The sequence below is a fragment of the Parasteatoda tepidariorum genome, chromosome 7 (genome assembly GCF_982258835.1).
Source record: "Parasteatoda tepidariorum strain Cologne lab strain chromosome 7, Ptep-v5.0, whole genome shotgun sequence".
NCBI lineage: Eukaryota > Metazoa > Arthropoda > Arachnida > Araneae > Theridiidae > Parasteatoda > Parasteatoda tepidariorum.
Genome location: NC_141761.1, coordinates 39,722,755 through 39,741,586, shown reverse-complemented (window position 1 = coordinate 39,741,586; position 18,832 = coordinate 39,722,755). Strand labels below are relative to the sequence as shown.

At 26.4% G+C, this 18,832-nt stretch overlaps 1 long non-coding RNA gene across 1 annotated transcript in view; it reads right to left on the bottom strand.

The window, feature by feature from the left end:
• Positions 1 to 7,677: 7,677 nt before the first annotated feature.
• Positions 7,678 to 18,832, bottom strand: part of LOC107438813 (uncharacterized) — an 11,216-nt gene continuing 61 nt past the window's right edge. Inside the window, exons 2-8 of the long non-coding RNA XR_015435466.1 lie at positions 18,560 to 18,796; positions 16,201 to 16,218; positions 12,849 to 12,863; positions 11,490 to 11,507; positions 11,164 to 11,178; positions 10,452 to 10,500; positions 7,678 to 7,805 (exon numbers count right to left, since the gene is read on the bottom strand). This is a non-coding gene — a long non-coding RNA (uncharacterized LOC107438813). The remainder of the gene's footprint in view (positions 7,806 to 10,451; positions 10,501 to 11,163; positions 11,179 to 11,489; positions 11,508 to 12,848; positions 12,864 to 16,200; positions 16,219 to 18,559; positions 18,797 to 18,832) is intronic.

Below are 18,832 nucleotides of genomic sequence, written 5' to 3'. Positions count from 1 at the left end.
ATTAATCTCTTAGTAGTTCTAAAAAAAGTTTGCAATAAAATTGATCAGAAAAATTTATTTAAAAAAATGAATAATCAGTTAAATTAATTCGAGAAGAATTGTGTGAGTTGTGTAAAAGTAATCAAGTACATCATAATTAGCAAAATAGAATAAAAATTTACGAAACAAATTTTTATTAATGCATACATAGAACACTTATGTACTATAAATCCGTACTTTACTATCTAAACATTTATAAATTTATAATAATATAAGCTTTTGGGTGGGCTGATTTTTTTTCTCTCCTTCCGTTAAACGCTATAGTGTATGATTTAAACATTACAATGCATAAATGCTATAGTGTATATGTAGTTTTGTGGATAGAATAAATGAAAATAAAATCCACTTGCAGGTATTAAAAACAGCCTTAAAATTTTGTAAAATAAGTGGCTTTCATGGTTTTTCTAATAAATGATAAAGAAAAAAATTCTTATAAGAAGTAACTTTAATCATTTTTCCGAAAGTAAAAAAAATACTCGATATGCATCATAATACTCATAAAAATACCTTTTTACACGAAAAAAAATGTAAAAAAGCAATTTTCCAGTTATATATAAACCTATCGATGGGCTATTATTTTAACTCTTCGTTCAAAATGGTCTCTTACTTGTTCTTTTTCTTGAAAAATTTTATAATGAAGATCTTGAAAGGAGCGCATTTCTTATAAAACTATCTCTGCTAATGAAACTGATAACCTTCCGCGACGTTTCCTTTCCATTTTAACACACCGACACACTGTTCCATAGACTGAGTTTGTTATGGGAATTTGTCTAAGCTCCACTCAGCCACAGTTTCTCAGAACTGGACCTTTCATCGAATCTCTTGATCAGTGAATCACTGTAACAAAAGTGGTAAAGAGCGGGAGGTATTGAAATTGTAGTTCATCAAATTACTTCGAAGCAATCTATATTAAACATTTGCGTAGTCCACCAAGTTACTTCGATGTAGTCTGTAATAAATATATGTGTAATCCATCGAATAACTTCGATGTAATTCAGAGTAAGCATATGTGAAGACAATAAAATTATTTCGATTTAGCCTGTAGTAAACATTTGTGTAGTCCACCGAATTACTACGATAGAGTCTGTAGTATAATTGAACTTCATTAAAACCGTTAGTATACATGCTTGTTTATTACCCAATTCAAATATGGAGGACGCGTCGTAATCGTGATGGTGATGTACACCTAAAAGAACAAGCTTATTGCTAAAATTGAATAAGACATTAGATTAGACAGTAAGAAATAGGATCCAGTTGTCTTGGTAACGAAAAACCAATAAAATAAATTCTCTTTGGCATTTTACCCCTTAAACGCTGCATTTTGTTCATGAATGGCTTTAAACCACAAAAAGAGGAAAACAGATCCAGTTTTGGGCTGGAAGATCCAAGTTTCAAACCTACAATATACATTTATCCATTTCTTTAATACCTAAATACTATTTTAAACTTATTACTTAAATGACAAGCTACGTCTGTTAATTATTTTACTCTGATTTATAAACTGTGATTTTAGATTATTGCTTTACGAAATGTTCAACATTAGAATTGTAATAGTACAATCCATCTTTCAATAAAGTATTTATGTAAATGTTCATAATTATTTCAAAAGTTTTTTGTTTTCAAAATATTGATACTAAACAGTACTTACAGTACTTTTTAAATATCAAAAAAAAATTCATGTTTAATTATATTAAATAATACTGTAAGACATTATTATCCATATATTTTATTAGCTAGAAATATTTTTGATTTTTAATATTATATTTTTCCAAAATACAGAAGAATAAAATTTTAAAACACAATTCACCTTATTGCAAATGGCAAAATTATATATACATATATATATATATATATATATATATATATATATATATATATATATATATATATATATATATATATATATATATATATATATATATATATATATATATATATATATATATATATATATATATACATATATATATATATATATATATATATATATATATATATATATATATATATATATATATATATGCATAAATTTCTAAAAATTTAATTTATTAATTGATAATTGTTAAATTTCCTAAAATTTTTTCGATAAAATTTCTACTCCTCTGAAAGTCATTCAAATGTTCAGATTTTTCTGGAATGTACCACCTTAAAATTATTGTAATATTGAATAATGAATGTTCACTTATTTCTTAATTATTTAATTGATTTAAATTAATGATTTTCTACTTACGTGATTTGCTGATAAAGTTTATACAAATACGTTGAACATTTTCTACTTCATTAAATTCTTGTTTCAGGGAACTTCATTTAATAAGCAGTATCATAATATCGAGATTTTAAAGTTTAAAAAGTTTCTACATATCTAATATTAGATTAAATGTATCGTAATGTGTTTTTCACTTTGAGTTCTTGAAGATGTGAAGACATCTTGCTGATGCCTCTCCCTCAGTTATGGTATTTTTGATGTTTAAATTTATTCATTATGCCCCTGAAGTAAATTAAACAGGTCTATAACTTTTTGTGCAAGCTCATATAATAACATAAAAAAATTAGTTTTCTTAATAATTGTTTATAATTTTTAAGGTTTAATAAAAAAAGCATATTATTAGAATTGTAATATATGCAAATTTGTTATAACTGTATAATTTTTTTAAAAATTACAAAATATTATTTTTATTATTCGTTTTCCCAAAATATAATTTTTATTATTTATAGCATTTATTAATTGTAACACTTACTTATAAATAATAATAATTAATTCAATTAAGTAAAATATTCAACAACAGATTACTGTGAGCCAGAGGGATATGGAAGTTAAGGCTCCACATGCAACGGTATGATTGTGATGATATGATCTATATTACGCACATGCCACCTTTACATCCCTGACAAGCTAGTACCCATTGATCTGAAGATTGGAGGACTGCAAGCCTCCACTGAAAAGCGAACCTTAGTTTTCATAATGATAGTTCAGTTATTCCTTTAACAACTGAGCCATCATGGCTCAATCTATTTATTAATAATAGATTAATATACGAATTTTAGCCATTATTTTTTATAACTTCTTAAATAGTGTAATGAATGACGAAATCTGAAAATGGAAGGAAGGCATTAAAATAGTTTCCAGGAAATAAATGCAAAAAGATTTCAAATTCTTCTTTCTCAAGAATAATTTCAACCAAATTTTAGATTTTTTCTCTTCCAGCAATTGCTTTAAGAGAGTAAATAAATATGAACACAGTGAGTACAGTTCAAAAAACAGTTATTTTTCATTACTTTAATCATTAAAAATGAATGAATATTATTTAGCTTACACAAATTATCCTTTGGTAAACAAGTTTTATATAAAAGCTTCAAGAAATTTAATTATTAAAATCTTAGTTACTTAAATTTCAGGGATGCAATAAAACACAGAAAGTGAAAGTAAGATAAAAACTCAAAAATCAAAAATAAATTAATTTAAAAAATTAAAGCAAATGATAGAATAATCAAATATTACCTCAACATCGTTGACTAAAGATATCCCGAATAGTATATTATTACTTCAAACGTTTTCAACTTCTATAAATTATTTTGTCGGTTTATATAATCTGATTCTGTACTCACCTTTTTACTAATCATGTTTTGCACTGCACAGTTAAACATTTTATGGCAAAACGATGAGAAGGAATTTCGCAAGAGAATATTAAAATATGGAAGAAAAAAGTTTCTTTGAGGTTTTGACAGTGAATTTGTATTGTATTAGTTGTATTGTTGTATCAGTATGCAGTTGCCGTACATAATAATTTTTATACCTTATGTATGGTATCATTTTTGTCATCCTATGTATGGATGATTATGAATATCACCTTCTGTACGTATGGACTGACTAGAAAGGCGTTCCAATGTTTACTAGTAACAAGTATCATTGAATAGAAGAAAGTTTTAGTTCTATCATCTTATTGTTTACAGACTTTTCGCCGCATTGCAATTTCAATACCATTTATTCTTTAGACGAGAATTTTTCAGGAGTAAGTGAATTATGATTTTTGAACTTGACTAAAATTACTTGAATGAAAATATCATGAAGCTAATGTTCATAATTGAATGAATGGGAAAACTATTCAGTTTAACATAAGTATATATCACAGTAACGTACAATTTTTGAAACCCTGGAAATTAGAATAATGTTTTGGAAAAGCTATATAAAAGTTTTGAAATAGATTTTTCAGCATAGAGTATTCGAGAGCTGTTTGTTTTGCTTCGAACTTTTGTCTTGATTCGAATTTTATTTTTTATTTTCGAAAAATTCCAATTTCTAAAATTTCCTATGCATTAGGTAAGTTTCATACTGTTAAAATTTAGTGAAAAAGGAAAAAATGAATCAAACTGTTTAACTAAAAATAAATACACTAAAAAATTTAAGTAAACGATGATATAATAAGAATTTATGCATGTGGTAATAAAGATAATAAGAATGCATGTCAATCCAAAAAGTGAACTAATAAAAGCTTAAAAGCAAGATCAGAAAAAAATTACTCCCAAAACATAACAAATTTATATTGGGTCATTACATTTAGCAAAACTTATAATTGCTTATTTCTTGAAGAGATAAATATTTTCAAGATTAAGGATGATTCATAAAGATTGGATGAAATAAAATATGACCCATACGAAAAAATTAAAATGGCCAAATTTTAAATTATTTGAAATAAAAAATTATTATCTGCCTTCAATAGTGTAATTAAACATCAATACATCAAACCTGCGTTATTGAGCTTAAAACTTTATAGTATATAAAAAGTTTCCATTTTGAATATTACGATTGGTACCAATAAATTAAATACCAGTCATTAGTGGTCTATTCGTAAAAGAAATTCGTTGTTAAAATATTACTCACAAAAAGCAAAGGGTAGGTAAAACCCATGCTTCCTTCTAAAAGTGATTAAGATAAGGAAAGAATTGCAATTTTATTTTATTATTTTATCTTATTTTATTTCATTATCTTACCTTACATTACATTATCAAAAGCGAATTTGCATTATCAATTCACTCATTTCAATTTTTCATTATATTATCTTCTATTATTTTTCATCACATTATTTTTCATTATAGTTATTCATTATATTTTATGTTATTTTTCATGAAATTTTCTTCTATTTTTCCTTATATTACCTTCATCTGGTTTGATTTTGTTTCCTGTTTATGACTATTTCTTGGTGCAGTACTTTGTCACTTTACTACTGGCAGTACTTTTTGTAGTACTTGTCATCGACCACAGAAACTGCTCCCTCTCTGACGGCAAGGCAATGCCACTTAGACACGCTGCCGTGTTGTCAATGTGCTTATCCTTTCCATTCTTGCACTTTATTTTATGAATATTTTTTGCTTTTGTTGCTGGTAAGGTGATTCCTGCTTCCCTGTCATTTATTGTATTCATGTCGATTACAGTAAAATTCTATTGATTTTGGCAAAAGCCCTATTCATTTCACAAATAGCCTAATACCATGTAATTTACTTTTTTCCTTTGGTAATTGCTTTAGTTATTATTTCTTGGGGCAGTACTTTGTCACTTCACTACTGGCAATACTTTGTCAACAGAAATTGCTCCCTCTCTGACGGCATGACAATGCCTCCTTAGGGACGCTGCTGTGTTTTCAATGAGCTTATCATTTCCATTCTTGCTCTTTATTTTATGAATATTTTCTATTGTGCAGAGCTTTTGTTGCTGGTGGGGTGATTCCCGCTTCCCTGTTATTTATTGAATTCATGTTGATTTAAGTAAGATTCTATTGATTTTGACGAAAGCTCTGTTCTCCAATAGCTTAATACCATGCAATTTACTTTTTTCCTTTTGTGATTGTTTTAGTTCGACATTTTATTTTCTTAAGCTCCGTAAAAACTTTTACCTTAAATCGAAAATCACAACGCAAAAATCAACCCAAAATTCGTCCTAACAGTTATGTGAACGAACACCTTATTTCCACTTAATACAAAATAAAATGTTCTTATGCACTAAAAGCAAATGTTTGATTCAGAAACTAATCTTATTTTACCCAATCAGTTTATTTAAGAATTCAAAATAATGCTTTTTACTTTACATCATAGAAATATATCATAGGAATAATTTTACTGAATCTTGTGTAGGGTAAACCAACCAGTGAAGGAACATTACCCAGTGAAGGAACATTTCATACATATTGATTAAAATTAAGAATTCGAAAGTTTTTCGTTATATTGATTGGTAACACTAGCTTACTGCCAAACAAAAGGAAGTCATCTAGCAATATTTTGAATTACCTGGTCAAATAGACTTCTCTGGAAAAAATTTTGAATTTGTTATTATCTCTGCAACACCTTGCTTCTTTGAAAAAAATATAAGGTAAGTGTTTGTATTTATATGTTTGAAGTGGAATGAATTGCATGTAATAGTTTTATTTTTCTCACTGTGAGAAAGAGAATTCAAAATATAGTTATTGAAGTTGCGTTTTATTGATTTTAAGCATCATAGCATAATAAAGTACTGAGATAAGGGGATGTTTATTCACTGGATCACCAAACAATGAAAAACCAGTAAAGGAACAAGTGTTCCTTTACTGGGTTTTTTTTTTCTAATTTAGTGAAAATAAAAGATGAACTTTAATTTTCTTGCACCTTTAGTAATGTTCCGCATCAAAAGTATGTTAAAAATACGAAAAACAACTTCTAACCGTTGAGGGAACAGGCATGTTCCTTTGCTGGGCATAGATTTCCCAGTGTATGATCAGTATGTGTTAACATGTTGACACTTTAATTTTCAATTTATGATTACAAAAAAAAGTTAACATTTCCCAAGTATTTATAGGTTATGATTCAAGAATAGGCTTGTTTTTAAATACTTGTAGGGCCAATAAATTCTTAAAGAGCATTAAAAAATAACCAAAATTAAGTGTTTCTTTACTGGGTGTTCATTCACTGGTAGTAGCTTTTCCTTCACTTGGTCATCTTACTACTTGTTATTTGAACCTCCAAAACTTTAAAACAATATTATGTAAGTTCTCTACAATTTTTTTACATAATTTGCAATTAGTATCAAATATGTTGACACTGACATTTAACTAAAATCATGAATTTTGAAATTAATATGATATTTTAAAAGGCAAGCGAAGCTTAAGTGTTCCTTCACTGGTTAGTTTACCCTATATCATATCTTACTGTAATTATAAATTTTAGTGATACTGAAAAGCAAAAATGGTGGTAGCTTCTTTTGAATATCTACATACAAGTAGTGTAAAAGAACATTCTTGTTGTTTCACTACACTAGGAAATATCCTTTGTTCTTGGTGTAGTGAAATATTAAAACCAAGAGTTATCTCAGGTATTCCCTTACACCATATTTGTGGCAAGTAGTTGCCAACATTTTGGTGTTAAAAGCCTTTTTTTGACCATGCAGGTGAGATGAAATCATCGGCATTAAATAAAAAAAGGAAAAATGGGGCAGAAAGAATCATCGGCATTAAATGTTACATTTAATTAGTGGGAAATTTTCAAAACATTTTCCATTGTTTGAAACTTTTTCTTAATAGTACTCAATGTTTTTGAAAGTTAAACGTTTTGTCAATATATATTTTTTGTTCACTAACTATTTTCTTAAATCATAGCAAATAATGTCACTCAAGATAATGCAAGAAAGATTTTTATTAGTATTTTCATAGCAATTTCTAAAGAGCTTGCTTACAAAGTTGTTGAAAAAAGTAATGTATGGTATGCAATCCACAACTGAAGATTTTCGATGGACTTGAGATGATCTGAAATAGTAAATATAATGATATAAAAATACTCAAAACATCTATTTATTTTATAATATTAAGCATTGGGGAATTAGGAAAGATTGTTTCAATCAAAGTGAATAGTATGGTAACAGATTACAAACTAACCCCCAATAATCACGTTGAAAATTGGTTTTTTAGGATCTCATATTTTCACATAAATCTTCTGTTTTTATACCTTGTTATCTTAACAATATATAAAATACTTGTAAAATCTATGATACTTGCAAATTGAATGAAATTGTTAAATTGTTTTAAAATATTGCTTAGAAGAATTGTATTATTTTATTTCGTTTTAAACAATGAAATAAAAAAACAACATTTGGACAACACACAAAGCTTTTGCCATTTTATTCTTAAAAGTATGCTACGATTTTATGCTTGGTTAGCTGTAAAAACATTTTAAAACAGTAAACAATGCAAATTTATGAAAAATCAATTGCGCAAAATGTTTTTGGAAACGTAGGATATCAATTAAAAATAAAATACACTATCTGCCAAAAATTTTGTAGATTTACACATCAAGTTAATTTACATGATTTTTAAGCCCAAGAAATGAGACTCGAAGAAAGATATTAAGTACAACTAAGAAACACTATATTTTTTAACTGATAATATAATTTTGTGTCTACTATTACTTTTATTTCTTATATTTAGTCTATTTTTGTTATATCTAAAAATTTGGCAATAAACTTTGTGCAAGAGGAACAAAAATCTCTTTTTACCATTTGGTATCATTATTTTCTACATTATTAATAAGTAAATAGAATTTTGGAGTACTAGTCTTTTGAGATCGCTATGCTATATAATGTATCCAAAATGACTTATTCATATAAGTTCGGCTCACGTTCGCAGTAAAAACTGAGAAATATCTCTCCGAATTTGATCTTGAACAACTCTAAAAGTTTAGAGAAGGAACACTTTTTTTCCCGTTAACATAAAATTAAGCTATCATATAGAAATATCATAGTATGAAAAAAAGTTCTGAAAACCTGATATGTTGATATTTAACACCAACAACACTCGCATTTTACACCGCAATCACTATAATTGCACTTCCGAAAATTCTAATGTTGGTGTGTTCAATAATAACGAGCTGGTGATAGTTCGTCTGTCTTCAATGTTGCATTTCATCTTCAGAAACTAAATTTTACCGTTAAAAACTTAACTGTATGTTTTTGGTTGAGTAAAGTGAATATTACTATTTTATTTTCAGTTCTATGCAAACTGTTTTAAATACTTTTTTAATGCATCCTATATATCTTCTCCGGTTCTTTTAAGTCTAATTCGAGACTCTCAACTCTCTCGATCTCTCAACTCTCTAAGTCGTGAATTCTCTCAACTCTCTAAGTCGTGAAGAGTTCATGAGAAATTCAATTGACGAAATCAAGACTTTTCATTAAAAAAAATATTATTTCTCACATAATTTTTATAAAGATTATGAAAATAAGTAAAAACTTTATGCAGTGCATGGAGTTTTACATAACCAATCATATAAATAATTAAAAAACTATAATGTATTTGTACTTTTAAAAAGGTAATGCTTTAAAAATTATTTTATAATTACAAGATTATCACATTAAAATCACAAATATACATTATTTGATTTTTTATAAAAAGTAAAATAATAAAAAAAATTACAAATCAATAAAAAATTCAGTAAGAATTTAGAATGATATGACTAATGTCATAAAATAAAAAATATCATTAAAATGCTATAATTAGAAATTAAAATATTATGCATAATTATATGCAATAATTTTAAACTGCTCGCTAGCAGAAAAATTTATATTGTTTCCTCCATTAGTTAAATCTAAACTGATCTGATAAAAAAATTCAAGTAATATGTAATAAAAAAGATTATTGAATAAGTAAATTAAAGTTGTTCAGTATCAAATAGAATTTTAAAGTTTTAATGCAGAACATTTCTTTTGATCATTGTTTTATGAGATAATGCCACATAAAAAGATTAGCGAAAACATTTTTTACTTTAAAATTGCCTTAACAATAAATTCTTATGAACAAAAAAGCTTATGATGAGGAAATATATTTAAGAACTTTATTTCTAAATTTATTTTACCAGAAAACATCACAAAACATTATCAGAAAACATCACAAGAGAGTTAAATTTTTCCACTAACTTCAAATTTTAACTGCTAACTTAAAATACTTTTTTAAAGAAGTTCATAGAGTGTGTTGTTATATTTTTATGTTCTTATTTTCAACTTTCCGTCGATTTTTAATATTTCATTTGGAAAAAAAACACATTTCTCTTGCAAAACCTGGAATATAGAAAACAATATTTTTTTTTACTCTTCCGATATATAATCGAAAAAAATGTTTGACGAATAAGATTTGATTTTAGACACTACTTTTTCTTCTTAATGAAAATAGTTTTTTTTGTAGAATCTGCTTTGTGTAACTTTTGAAAATACAATAATGCTTTGAATTCTTATACTATCACGCTTTATTCAAATCACAGCTGATTAGATTAGATTGCCGTGTTTCTATTTTCATTTTCAAAATTAAAAATAATTTAAAACATGTTTAAGAAGCAAGCACGGCACATTAATAAATTATAATTTATGTAACTTAGCAAATCATAAAAATACTTATTATGTATACCAGTTTCATTTCTAATAATGTTGTTTGTCCTTATGGTAAAAGTGAACACCTGAAATAAGAAAATAAAACTTATAATCACTGCTTAGTTTTTAAAATTTTCATTTGTATTTGCAGTGCAAATTCAATGCGCCTTGAAAAATAACAGTTAACGCTTTAAAATTTACGTGATGAGGGAACATTAATTAAATTTCTGTTTTTCAACTAAATATTTTCTTGGTTAACTTTGTGCTTGCGATTAATAAATAAAAATTACTATTCTATAATAAAGAATCTTATAAGCATTCAGATAAAATTAAAGCACAGAGATGTAAGTTCCAGCAGTGTAAAAAAGTAATTGTCTCCTAATTGAGGGGTCAGAAATTTGAACAAGGTAGATAAGCAAAAAAATAATAATTAAGAATTGGAAAAAATAGTATGTTACAAAGGTCAAATACAAAAGTCTTAAGAATTTTTAATCTATGAAATGACTTAAATCTAGTTCCACGGTTAAGCAGTAGGTTAATCAATTTCAGCAGAAGAAAAACTAAACTATATGATTCGAAGATCCTGATTTTAAACATGCTTTTCATATTCTTCAGGTTGATTTTTAAGTGTAATCTTAGATTTTTTTGCAAATATCCCATTTTTAATGTTCGCGTTGGAATATTTTGAACTTAATATATTTTCAGTAAAAACTGAATTGCTTTGTTTGAAAAATAAATGTACTTCTTACCATCACTAAAACCACCTAAAAATGTGAGAACACATTAATATTGGAACTAATTTTAAAAAGTTTAGTTCAATATGAGTAAATTTAAAATATACGTAAATGTATTAGTTACATACAATTTTATTTCTAAGCATATATAAACCTAATTTTAAATGTATATGCAAATAAATCTTGGATATTAAATTTTTTGACGATTAACTAATCATAGGATTTTATTTTATTATAAAATATTTTTCTCCAAAAATTATAAAGTTTTAAATAAATTATCTTTCAGATAAGGATTCTTTTTTGTTGCATTATAAATTTCCCAGAAATAGTGTTTAACTTACTTGTTACAGCGTGAATGGCTGAAAAGAGCAAAAAAATATTTTTATTTAAAAAGTTGAAAAAAATAATTTTAATGTAAACACTAAATGGATTTGTTAATCCAGTCCTATTTTAATATAGGGAAATTCATAGTATTATTTACTATAATTGACCAACTAAGATTGATAGATTTAAAATTTAACCAATTTATCAAATCCCTTTATATTTCATTCATGAGCGCAATTGATACATATTAATGTTATGCAAGAGCAATCTGGAAACTAAGTTTCCAACTGTCTATACAAAGAAAGAAAATTTTATTAGCTGAAAAGATTTAATACAAATGATTTAGAAGAACGTTAGTTTCTTCAAAACCTACATACTATTATAATATTTGAAATACCGTGAGATGAGTTTTTAAAGTCAAGTATCAAAGTAGTCTAGCGTCTGTTAACGAAGCTCACAAGGCACAACTATTAGTAAATCGACATGGACAAGAATTGAAGAGGACAAAATAATTAAATACAACAATACAAGACTAACAAGAAAAATCTAAGTGGAAGAACAGTTGCGTTGCTGCAATACAACGTTTATTGACAAAATGTCTGCTTCTGAACACTTATATTTAGATTGGAAATTACTAACAATCCTCCCCTTTGTCCCGATCAAGCACCAGGTGACTTCCTCCTCTTTTACATAAAAAACAATACTAGTTAGAAACAATTATCTCTATATTATGAAAAGTAGAAAGCATCTAATATGATGAGTGGTTTTGACCTATTTCTTTTAGTATAAATGGCATTTTTAATCGAAGTAGGATATTTTAGATACCTTGTTTATGAATAATAATGTGGGATTTTTAAAATATCATATATATTTTGATAGTTTTGATTTAAGGTATTTATAAAATATGTAAGCAAATGTTTATAAGAGTTATTCCAAATGTTTAGATACTTAAATTTTTGAATATTTTGAATTGTTTTAAATGCTTACCGACCTATCTTTCAGAGGGTTTAAAACATATACAAGTAAAAAGCACACGAGATTAGCATTAATTAACGTTAATTTGTCTAAAACCTCAAATAAAATAGATTATATTTTACCTGTTGATAAAAAGATACATTAATTGAAAATAAATTAGAAATTTCTTAAACTTTTGAAAAAATGTTGATAATTGTACACATAACTCATGTCTAAAACAAAATAATTATAATCGACAAATAAACAAGCACATTAAATTGTAGTTACTTCAAAACATATTATAAAATGTATAAAACGACATTTTTACATATTTTTAAAAAGGCATTTTTTTAGTTCATAATAAACATCACAAAATAATACAAGCAGTTTAGAAATTAATATTGTATTTAAAACGTAATTACCATTTTTGCCTATATCTATAACACAGAATATAATTATTAGTTCTAGTTTCAGTATTTACATCATAAATTTACTGAATTTAACAATTTTTATTTAAAAAAGGGAATGAAGTATGAAATTATGTTCTATTTTCAAAATATGTTATTTTAATTTTGACACAAGCTGTTTTATCTGCTTTTATCTGCATTAATTAAATACTACTAGGAGCAGATTTCCGATTTTTACAGGTTTTCTAAAAAAATAGTTACTGTATTTAGTTATTACTAAAAAAAAAATGTTTATAGTATTTAGTTGGTTGCGATTTCCTTACATTTTGGCAATAACAAAATTCTCCTATTTTAAATGGTTTAAGTCAGAAAACTCCTATTATATATATTTATCAATTTTTAAACAATTACATGGAGTAAGAAATCCTGGTAAAATTACCGCGCTGTAAAGTAATGACATTTCTGGTAAAATGGAGAAAAAAATTAATACTTCTATTTCATAAAACCAAGACATAGAGTATTTAAACGATTTAATTAGTAGTTACGGTTAATCCTTTCCTAAGGTAACGATTAACCGTGCGTAGTGGACTGATCGTATAGACACGGTTACCAGTAAAAACCGAATTCAAGCTCCACTGGATGTTGTCAATAAACGGGTGGGTGACCACTTGTGGGTGACCAGCATCTGTAGGAACCAAGGGTGTTAGGTTATCGGTCTTCGTTAAACTGTTCCAGAGTAAAGTACTTTATTTTGGGTGCAGGTCATTTGGTTATCATAGAGGAGGAGCCATTCCCTCTCTACAGATGATCAAAATTGTGAAGGCAAGTCATCAGATTATCATCTGGAAGGTTTCCCAGACCATCACCGATAACCCATTGAGCAGCTCTCATGTGGTGTAAATAAACTTATGGTAACGATTAACCGTAAATTCTGCTTTTCAAAATTATAGATCTTTTTACCACACTACGAGAATTTCATTCTAAAATTGCGGTAAAAACTAGCATCTGTAACGGTAAAGCTTACGGTGAAGAATCCTTTTTACCTTAACGGTTTTGAAACTGTTTATAATTTGTATGGTTTTAAAATCATAAATAAAAAAACTAAACTGATTTTTAACCATTTACAACTAGCATGGTTTCAAAAGAGTAAAAAATAGTTTAATTGTAAATTGTAGCTAGGCTTTTTGTTAAATTAACTGGACACTGGAAACTCTGCAGAATACTGGAAAGTGCAGGACACCGGAATCTCTTCATGTATTAAAGAGAACTGTGGAAGTATTGTGGACTGGGGCTCGAACTCCATTCGGTCGGTCATGAGACTTAAATATTGACTCTCTCGGATGAAATATGTACCCAACTGTAAGGAACTAAGTGACTGCATTAATGGAAATATTGTGGAAATATTATGCTGTGGAAATATTGTGGACTGGGGCTCGAACTCCATTCGGTCGGTCATGAGACTTAAATATAGACTCTCTCGGATGAAATATGTACCCAACTGTAAGGAACTAAGTGACTGCATTAATGGAAATATTGTGGAAATATTATGCTGTGGAAATATTGTGGACTGGGGATCGAACTCCATTCGGTCGGTCATGAGACTTAAATATAGACTCTCTCGGATGAAATATGTACCCAACTGTAAGGAACTAAGTGACTGCATTAATGGAAATATTGTGGAAATATTATGCTGTGGAAATATTGTGGACTGGGGATCGAACTCCATTCGGTCGGTCATGAGACTTAAATATAGACTCTCTCGGATGAAATATGTACCCAACTGTAAGGAACTAAGTGACTGCATTAATGGAAATATTGTGGAAATATTATGCTGTGGAAATATTGTGGACTGGGGCTCGAACTCCATTCGGTCGGTCATGAGACTTAAATATAGACTCTCTCGGATGAAATATGTACCCAACTGTAAGGAACTAAGTGACTGCATTAATGGAAATATTGTGGAAATATTATGCTGTGGAAATATTGTGGACTGGGGCTCGAACTCCATTCGGTCGGTCATGAGACTTAAATATAGACTCTCTCGGATGAAATATGTACCCAACTGTAAGGAACTAAGTGACTGCATTAATGGAAATATTGTGGAAATATTATGCTGTGGAAATATTGTGGACTGGGGATCGAACTCCATTCGGTCGGTCATGAGACTTAAATATTGACTCTCTCAGATGAAATATGTATCCAACTGTAAGGAACTAAGTGACTGCATTAAGTGATCATAGATGGTGGCATAAAATTCTGGTTGTTTAACCGTATTGGGTGAAAGAAGATGATTAGCAGTTTTTCTCACAGTTAATGGTTTGAATACCCTCTTATTTATAGACTCTTTGCTTGGATATGGTAAAATAACAATTAAATAGATTGTTATTTAACATTTAATAAATTTATACCTTAAATAAATGGCTTTTATGCCCTGATCTAAGATATCATGATGAAATTACCAATTTTTATCGCATATTATAAAATCATATTTTATTGCTAAATTAGACAAATATTAAAAAAAAGTTTTAAGGTATGCACACATTGATAAGACCTTAATTTATTCTTATTTTCAACAAAATCATTATCAAAGCGTTTTGATAATATTACCAAGATTTTCGGTGTCCCCATAGAGCCTGGAACATGACAAATTTGTCCATATTCTGGTTAATTTGACCTCAATATTTTTTAGTGTAATTTTAAAAACTTATAAATAGAAAGTAAATTTGAAATCTAAAAATTAAGCTTTATTTTAACTTTTACACACCTTACGTTTCTTTTTAATTTTCTTTTTTTAATTTTAAGCACTATAATAATTTAACGGTAAAAAAAAATCACGATTTTTTTTGAAGTACATAAAACTAAAAATTAATATTTCAGGGATATGAAAATGAGTTGCGAAAATGTTAAATAAATTTTACTGACTTCTTGTAAACATTGGAGAATTGTAATAAATTATGGCAAAACACAATACCTTATAAATAATTTAAGTTTAGAGGAGCTATTTTTATAGGACTCATTTTGATTACTTGAAATATTTTTAGGCCACTGTTAAAATCATAGTTTTAATATTTGTAGATCTAAATACTCATAAAGTTTGCGTCATAAAATTTTGGGTCATTTCTTTTTCAATTATTAGCAATTTACAAGATGAAGAATAATTTTTAAATTATTATTTTCTTATTCATTTTATTTCGATTCTAACTACATTTTCCAAAAACCTCAGAATTATAATAATTTTGTAGTGTTTATGCAATAAAATACTATTAAATAGTGTCTAAATAATTTGTGTAATTTAAGAAATTTCAAGTCATATTGGAAAAGAAAAGAAAAAGATCTTTTGCTCAAAAATATCATGTATATTACTTACTTCCAAAGAAGCTACCAGCTATGAGAAAAAGACAAAGTCGAAAACAAATTAGTTTATGATGTAATCACAATCGTAACAGATTTTTTTCCAAATTTAACATTAGATGTACAGTCAAATTTATGATTAAATAAATTTTAAAATGGGATTTTTATAATGGCAGTAACATTGATTTTAAAAATGTGAGCATTTTAAATCTGAGTTCATTAAAAAAAGAAATAAGAAAAGTTTTAAAGTATATATATATATATATATATATATATATATATATATATATATATATATATATATATATATATATATATATATATATATATATATATATATATATATATATATATATATATATATATATATATATATATATATATATATATATATATATATATATATATATATATATATATATATATATATATATATATATATATATATATATATATATATATATATATATATATATATATATATATATATATATATATATATATATATATATATATATATATATTTGCAAGAAGGAGTGCTTTCTAAATTGTATCTATATAGCCAAAGTAAGATATATAAATTCAATAGTGTGAGGATAAATCAAAAATTTTTTTTGAAACGAAATAGAATACATTAAGTAATATATACATTATGCAAAAAACAGAAATGAATGCAAAGAAAAAACGGAACAAGGCCGAAAACGAAATCAATATTTAGCCAAGTTTAGCGTATGAAAATCTATTTCAGACAAATTCGTGGCTGAAAATCTGTGCGAAACCGGCAATTCATGTTTCTTTCTCTCTTTTTTTCATGGATGTTAATTTTCTAAAATCATTACAATTGTAAATATAAATAACAATCTTAGTAATTATGAACTCCTTCAAATTATCCAGTATAATATTACTCTGCTCACATCCATTTTCGGGCTAATCCTTGGTAATCAAACGCGCTTCAATACTGCAGTAAGAACGAGCTATAAAACGAAATCTCTCCAGTCACGCTTTTAGCTCAGTTTTCTCTTCTGTTTTATTATTTTGTAATCTGGCAATCTTATTACGAAAATATATTAAATCATACTTGAAATGTTTCCCGTATATAGATTTTGTTCCAGATTTATAGATTTCGTTTTGTGCTTTGTTCTGTTTTCTGTTAGCATTACATTTTCTTTTTTTACTCGATATTTATTACTTAATATGTTTTATTTCGTTTCAAATATTTTTTGAGTGCTCCTCACACTATTGTATTGATAAATTTTGCCTTGGCCATATTGGTACAATATTTGAAAGCACTCCGTTTTGCGGATATAGCTGTGTGAGCTGATGAAAAGATTATATAATTTTGTACTCGGATTTTTATAGAATTTTTTAAGAATTTTTCGCTTATACTTTTTTATTCTTATACTTTTTATTATACTATTTTATTCTTAATACTGTTCTTCTTTTCCTTTCATTTTTCTGTAATTTTTTTTCTTGTTTTCTATATATTCTGAACTAACTTTTATATGCTTGCTGCTTATGCGAAGTTTTCTCTTTTTTATTTTTATTCTTTTCTTTATTTAATTATCTTTTGTATTTGCTAATTTTGAATTTATTTTTCGCATTAATTTGTTTTTGTTTTTATGAATTTATTATTAATTCATGTTTCGTCTTAATTTAGTGATGCGTAGGTTTGAAATAAAATCACGCAAAAATGGAAGAAAAATCATGTCAATTTCCCCCAAGAGGGTTATATATACACTACCAAAACTACTAATTTATTTTTTGAATTTTAATTTTTTAAACAAGATTGAAAAAATAAAAATAATTAAAACGCTAGAAAAAAATTACATAACTTTTACTTCAGCTAACGAGAATATTTTGTTAAGTCTTAAAATTGCAGAAGTAGCCACAGCAAATATGAAAACATTCTTAAACATTAGAACATTCTTAAGGTATTCGTATCGACAAAGATTGCCGAATAATCTGTTAGTAACCAGAAAATTAGTTTTTCTGAGTTTATTTGGTATAATATGTCTTATCTTAATTAACAGGTTTTATCATTATTAAAGTATGTGCTTTATTATGTCTTATAATAATTAACATGTCTTATCATTATTATAAGTATGTGGTCTAATATGTCTTATCATAATTAACATACATTATTATCTATAAACCTATGTCTTACCTTAAAATTTAATATTTTCAATGCTGACAAACGCGAGAGTTTACTTGTAAATTATTAATTTTATTTATTATTTTTTATTTATTATTTTATTTTTATTTTACATATTTATTTATTTTTTAATTTTGAGTTCGGCAATATAAGGTTTTTGAAAGATCCAGATTCATGTTTAAATGTTTTTTTCAGGACATAGTGAAGAAATATGTAATCTTACCTCCAGTTACAAAAACTACAAATAAAAATTATTTATTTACGTTAATTTATGTTTTCACTAAAAAATTAAAATGAATTGCTACTAAGATTGTGAAATTAAAAATAATAATTAAAATTATAATTATAATTATGATTTATAATAAAATTCATATATGTAATTATGAAAATAATAATTATAATAATAATTTATTTCAAATTGTTGAAATATATATTTCTTTACCATCTGCTCCACTAAGAACTGCAATAACAAAATATAAATTAAGTATTTAAAATA